This window comes from Ictidomys tridecemlineatus, chromosome 5 (genome assembly GCF_052094955.1).
Source record: "Ictidomys tridecemlineatus isolate mIctTri1 chromosome 5, mIctTri1.hap1, whole genome shotgun sequence".
NCBI lineage: Eukaryota > Metazoa > Chordata > Mammalia > Rodentia > Sciuridae > Ictidomys > Ictidomys tridecemlineatus.
Genome location: NC_135481.1, coordinates 128047572 through 128054450, shown reverse-complemented (window position 1 = coordinate 128054450; position 6879 = coordinate 128047572). Strand labels below are relative to the sequence as shown.

Genomic DNA, 6879 nt, shown 5'->3' with positions numbered 1-6879 from the left:
CAAGCAAGCAGGGCCAGGAGGAGCAAGGCCCAGGGGAACAGGATCAGAGGGAGCAGGGTCAGGGGGAAGAGGGCCATGGGGAGCAGGGCCAGAGCGAGCGGGGTCTGGAAAACCAGGACCATGGAGAGCAGGGCCAAGGGGGAGGAGGACTCAGGGGGAGTGGAGCCCATGGGGGAGCAGAGCCCATGTTGGAGCAGGGCCCAAGAGACCAGGGCCATGAGGAGCAGGGCACATGAGAAGAAGGGATCAGGGGTAGCAGGACTGAGGTAGCATCACCCATGTGGAGCAATCACATGGGGATCAGGATCCACGGGGAGGAGGCCCCAGGGGGAGCAGGGCCCAGGGGTGCAGGACCAGGGAAGCCTGGGACCAGGAGAGCAGGGACCTGGGAAGCAGGGCCAGGGGGAGCAGGGCCAAGGGATTAGGGCCAGAAGGAGCAGTGCCATGGGGAGCAGAACCAAGTGGAGCAGGGCCCAAGGAGAGCAGGACCATGGGATCAGGGCCAGGAGGCTCATGGCCCCTGGGGAGGAGTGACAGGGGGATCAGAGACCAAGAAATCAGAACCAGAGGGAGCAGGGCGCAGGGGAGCAGGGCCTAGGCGAGAAGGTTAGAGGGAACATGGCCAGGGGGAGCAGGGCCAGAGGGGACCAGGACTCAGTGAGAGTGAGGTCTAGGGGGACCAGGGTCCTGGAGGAGCAGAACCAAGAGTAGCATGGTCCAGGAGAGCAAGACTTGAGGGAGTAGGGCCCAGGGAAACAGGGCCAGTAGAGCAGGGCCCCGGGGGGAGCAGGACAAGGTGGAGCAGGACCAAGGGATAGGAGGATCAAGGGGAGCAGGGCCCAGATGAGCAGGTCTAGGGGGAGGAGAGCCAACAGGGAGTAGGGCCAGGGGAGCAGGGCCCATGGGGAGCAGGGCCAGGGGGATTGGGGATAGGGGGAAAAGGGCGAAGGGGAGAAGGGCTCAGGGACAGCAATACCAGGGGGAGAATACCCAGGGGGAACAAGTCCCAGGGAAGCAGGGCCCAGGGGAGCAGGGCCAGGGGGAGCAGGTCCACAGGGAGCAGGGCACAGGGAAGCAGGACTAGGAGGTGTAAGGTCAAGGGGGAGCAGGGCCCAGGGAAATTGGAGCCCAGGGTGGAGCAGGGCCTAGGGGAGCAGGTCCCAGGGGGAGCAGGACCACAGAGAGCATGGCCCAAGGGAGCAGGACAAGGGGGAGCAGGACACTTGGGGTACAGGACTCAGGGGAGCAGGGCCAGGGGGAGCAGGACACATGGGGTGCAGAGCCAGGGGAGCATGGTCAGGTGGAGCAGGACATATGGGAAACAGGTCCCAGGGGAGCATGGCCCAGGGGAGCAGGTCCCAGAAGACCAGGGCCCAGGGGAGCAGAGCCAGGGGGAGTAGAGCCAGGGAGAAGAGTGCCAGGGGGAGCCGTATCAGGGGGATAATGGCAGTTACTGAATGGAGGGCCAGCCCAGAGTTTCTGGGATGAGGATCTGCCTTTCCTGAGGTACCCAGAAGCCTTCAGACTCCCTTGGTCTTCTTCTTGCAGGCAGCTCCGGGCTTCCAGTCCGCCCTGCACCGTTTGCGCATGCGCAGGCCCTTGGCTGGAGGCACTTTGGCGCTTGCGGGCTGCCACCCAAGGGCTCTAGTGTCACTTGGGGTTCTGGCGTCCGTTAGGGCTCCAGCAGGGCAAGGCGCAGGCGTGATCGCAGAGGGCAGGTTTCCAATGGCCGGCTGGGCTACCATGGAGGCGTCCAGATTCAGTCCCATAGGCCCGGAGGTACTGGCCCCCCGCGAACCTCTTCTGTCCCCAGTGTGTCCCTGCCTTGTCCTGTGCTCCCGGGGCAGCCCAGGAGCCTGCCTTGCCTCCCCTAGGACGCGGACCATCAGCACCAGACCCAGAAGTGAGGGGTGTGTTGTCCAGTGCGACGTCGAGGCGTCGTCCATCCATGTCCTTTGCAGCCTGTGTGGTCCCTGGGTTACAGGACACCTGTGCGGTGCTTGAGAAGCAGGGTCCCAGTCAGAAGGTCCTCAACTTGGCTCCTGTCGATGTCAGACGAAGTGGTGATGATCTTCTTGTTCCCTGTGAAATCTGTGAATGTTGGGGACACTGTCAGCTGGCATCTGGGTTGTTAGCTGAAGGACGCTCTTTTCCTGTGATCTTAGCCACTTTGCACAAGGGAAAATACTGAGCCGAGTTTGTTGAGTGGCATGTGGTCACACCGTGACTGACTTGCTGTCATAGGTTAGCTGTTGATGCGAGCCTCTGGACAGAGCACTTGAATGATGATGGGAGAACAGTGTGACCACAAGTAGTGTACAATAAATAGAGCCATGTTTTATTATTATTAAATTTTGTGGTACTCATCTTTTATATGAGTAAAGTTATGTGTTCTTTTTTGTAAATGTTCATTGGCACTGGGGTGTCAGAGTTTGGTTTTGGGGATGCTAATACGTTTTGATTTTGCCTTTGCCTACTGTGTAAGAATTGTGGGGTGCATGGTTGCATCTGACTATGTTGCAGACTTTTTTCCTTCTTGGGGATTGTGGAAATTTAGAGGCCATGAATTTTTGGTTGCATGTCCATTTTGAAGATGGTATTCCTAATGTGTTATTTGCATTCATAGTTTTGGGTTAGTTATGTTTCAAGTTGGCTGGTGAGAATATGAGATTTGTATGTGTCTGGATGGATTATTGAAAGAAAGTTTTATCTCTAATGAGAGAGTAGGACTGGTTACATTTGGAGGGTGTGGGAAATAATACATATAAACTGAGGGAGTTTGGTGTAGGTGTTTGTATTTTGGCTTTGGAGTATTTCACCTGTGGTTCTCTGCAGTCCCCCCTCCCCCCAATGCTGCAATTTTTGTTTGTATCATGGGTTATTTGGAAAAGATATGTGTATGTGCATGTGCATATGGGCAATGTTAAATAACATCATTGGGTGTATTTTTGGTGGTATATAGTATATTTTGAGAAATGCAGTGGGAATGTTTGCCTATTCAGGATATCATGTATAGTTGTGGGTTTGCTTGTTGTTGTTTTATGGATTTTTGTATTTCCTTGTGTGAGGTCAGGTCTATGACTAATCTTGAGTGGCAATTGAATATGTGTGATTGTGAAGTGTATGTTATTCTCCATTTTGGGAGATGGATAATTTATATCTTTGTGAATATCTGGAAAGGTGTGACTTTGTATATGCAGGTAGTGTGAGATAATAGAATATTTGCATATTTATATGTAGTTATTTGATGCTTGTGGAGATTTACATGTGTATTGAATTTGTAGTGACTAGCATTCCTCAGGTGTCTGTGGGGTGTTTTAGGATCTGAGTTGTGTGAAGTAAGATTGTTCAGGGGACATGGGTAACAAGTATTTGAGGGGTCTGGCAGTTTTGATGAATATCTTCTGGGAGAATGTGTTTTAAGTGGGGACTTACTAGTATGTAACTAGGAAGTAAGGCTGTCTGATTCTGATGGAATGCTGGGCTTGTGCATTTATGCCAAAAAGTGGGAATTATGTTTGTACATATTACAGGAATGTAATATGCTACAAGTATTTCTTACTATTTGAGGGATGTAGGAGCTGGTTTCTATTTTTAAAAATTAATATTTTTTAAAATTTATAAGTAGTTTGATGTATATTTTTAAGTGGCATGCTAGAGAATATTTTGGGTCTTTGGCATGTGTACTACTTTATGTATATTGATCTATGGGGTGGATGAATCACCTAAGTTTATTTTCAGAAATGTGGTTGTTATATCAAAGTGTATTTGTTTGGAGAATGCTGGGGTGTCTACATGTTTGGAAATATTTGGGGATAAGGTTTATGTTATGTTCTGAAGATGTGGAATGTGGCAGTGTTTGAGAGAGGTCTCTTATATTTCAGGTATTGGGAATGTTTGTGTATATGTGTTAGTGTGTGGGAGTTATGTGTGTATTAGTCATTGTACCTTTGTACAGGTGTTTGCTCTTCTGACTGTATTGTTTTGGTACTGTGATTTTAGCCCAGGGCCTCATACTTGTGTAATTAGTGTTTTTGTATGTAGGCATAAGAGTGATTGGGTATGTTTGGGCTCAAGGGTCCTGTTTCTGTTTATTCTGGAATGTAATGTTTAGAGAGATTGGTGATGTTGCTTGAAGGAGTGGTCCTGATGTTTGTTTCTGGTCTTATGTATTTGAAACCTATAGGCTATTGGTGGTCATGTGAGTATTTTAACTCATGGATATTTGGTGAGTATTCTGGGGTCGTGGGAGGTTCCTCGTGTGTGTTTAGAAATAGATAAGCCATGTAGACTGGTTGTGCATTTGGAATAGCAGATTGTAGGAATTTTAGAGCTTTAGGCTTTTGCTTCAGTCTTGGCTGGGGGTGGTGTGTGAGACAACTTGTGTATGCTAGGTGGTTTTCTGGAGTCTGTGCCCATAATATTTTCACAGTGTGCATATGGACACTGTGTCTATTATATGTTTGTATCTAGTGCATGTATATGTGTGTGTATAATTATAGGAATGATGTGAACATTCAGGGTACTAGGGTTTTCTATTTTAGGTAGAAACCGGTAATTTGTCTATGTGTTGATGGTGCATGTGTCACCAGTGAAGGGTTTGAGAATATCTTCAAAAATGTAGGATCATCTACTCAAACCTTCAGGTTTCTTGGCAGAGAAGAATTTAAGGCCCAGATTTTAGGGAAAGTGAAAGAGCTTGTTTGCAAAGCAAAAGTACACACTTGAAAGGCTGAGTGTGGTCATACTTAGAGGCTGAGTAGCCTCCCAGTCAGATGGTTGGTGGCTTATAATGTTCAGGGGAAGTAATATTTATAAGCAGGAAGTAATATTTATATGAAGGGGATTCTCTTGATTTTGGAGGTCTTTTGTGGAACCCTGCTCAGTTTCATTAACATTTATTTATGCAACCGACGGGTGTATATGTACATGTGTTAAACAGCCTCAATAAATAAAAAGGTGAAAATTAGGGTTAAGAATGTCTCTGGAGCATCTGCATGAGGAACCAACCTGAGCTTTCTCAAGATTGTGGTCACTTTGTAGTTAGGTATAATACTGGCTCTGGGCTTGCTGTGTGACCTACCTTGCTTGGAGTCCTCTTTTTTTTTTTTTCTATCATTGACAAGAGGACATCATGAGGCTGATTGCTGGAGGATATGGCCTTGGGAGAGCTGCATGTCCCTATCACTTGAGTGAGGCCAGACTGAGGAAGGAGTGCTATCTGGCAGAGCCATCCCTAATACTGACCCTCAGATGCCATGCCTGAGCTGATAAATGCCTACCATTTTGAATTGCTGAATTTTCCAGTGTTTGTTAGTCTACAATATTGTTTCACTAGGTAACTAGGACTCCCCAAAATCAATACACACCATAAACTCAGATTTCAGGTATCAAGTGAAGAGAAAACCACAGAAATTGAAATCATTTTGTACCAGGCAATGTATTGTTCCATTTGCACTTTTCCTCAAGCCTATATTTGTAGCTCTTTCCTTCTTTCTGTAGAGACCCTGTCCTTTAATTGCTTACTGATTCTCTCCAGAAATTCCATGTGTGAATCCATAATACATATATTTGTTTATTGTCTATTTTCTTCTGTGAGATGAAATATCCATAAGAGGGATGGTCTTTCAGTTTCTCTTGGTGCTTAATAAGTAATCATTGAAGGAATCAAAGAATGCTGTCTTATGTTGAGTTCCTTACAGTTCAGTCCCTGAGACAGTTTTTTAAGCAGGTTTTTTGTTTGTTTGTTCATTTTTTTTTGTTTAAAGTAATATTCAAAGAGAGCATAATCAGGCTGAGGAGAAGTTGAAATATGACCCAGACCCCCAAACAGTCTCAGCTAGCCTTATGTGTCAGTGGAGGATTGATATTGTCATTAGGGATGTGCTCAGCTTTTTATTACCCATTTATCCATGAAACCACCCTAGAAAGTTGTAAGAGCTCTTGTGGGTACTCTCTATAGCTGATGCAGATGTCAAGGGAGCTGACAGCCAAAGTTGTTTCCAGCAGCATTCCCAAAAATTGGTAAAAGAGTCCCTTCATTGAGAATAGATCCAGGTTGCAGATGTCAGTATCCAACATAATCTACTTCTGTTATACTCTGGTTTCTCTTCAGATCGTATAAATCTTTCGCCTTTTACTAAAGATTTCCGTGGAGAGGAACAACTCTGAGTCTAATCGTGTATCCGGCGAAATTAAGCTTCAGGATAGAAGATGAAATTAAAACCTTCCATGATAAACAAAAGGTAAAAGAATTCGCAGCTAGAAAACCATCTCTTCAAAAAATCCTTGGCAAAACATTACAGGAAGAGGAAATGGAAAATAACATTGAAAACCAACAATGGGAGATAGGACAGTAAAGGGGGGAAAATAGTCAAAGAGGATAACAAATCAGGTTTAGAAACATCAATAAACAAATATGGCTAGAAGAACAAATCATATCTCAATAATAACCCTAAATGTTAATGGCTTAAATTCACCAATTAAGAGACACAGGCTAGTAGAATGGATCACAAAAGAAGACCCAACAATATACTGCCTACAGGAGACGCATCTGATAGAAAAAGATATTCATAGACTGAAGGTGAAAGGTTGGGAAAAATCATACCACTCATATGGAATGCGGAAACAAGCAGGAGTGTCCATACTCATATCTAATAAAATAGATTTCAAGCCAAAGTTAATCAAAAGGGATAAAGAAGGACACTTCATACTGCTCAAGGGAACCATACACTAACAAGACATAACAATCATAAATATATATGCCCCAAATAATGGTGCAGCTGTGTTCATCAAGCAAACTCTCCTCAAGTTCAAGAGTCTAATAGACCACCATACAATAATCATGGGAGACTTCAACACACCTCTCTCACCACTAGA

The 6879-nt window shown here is 45.9% G+C and overlaps 1 non-coding gene across 1 annotated transcript; it reads left to right on the top strand.

Annotated features, from left to right (window-relative positions):
* Positions 1-6095: 6095 nt before the first annotated feature.
* LOC144378272 (U5 spliceosomal RNA) lies at positions 6096-6216 on the top strand. Its single transcript, XR_013439978.1, has one exon. It is a non-coding gene; the product is annotated as a U5 spliceosomal RNA (small nuclear RNA).
* The last annotated feature ends 663 nt before the right edge of the window (positions 6217-6879 follow it).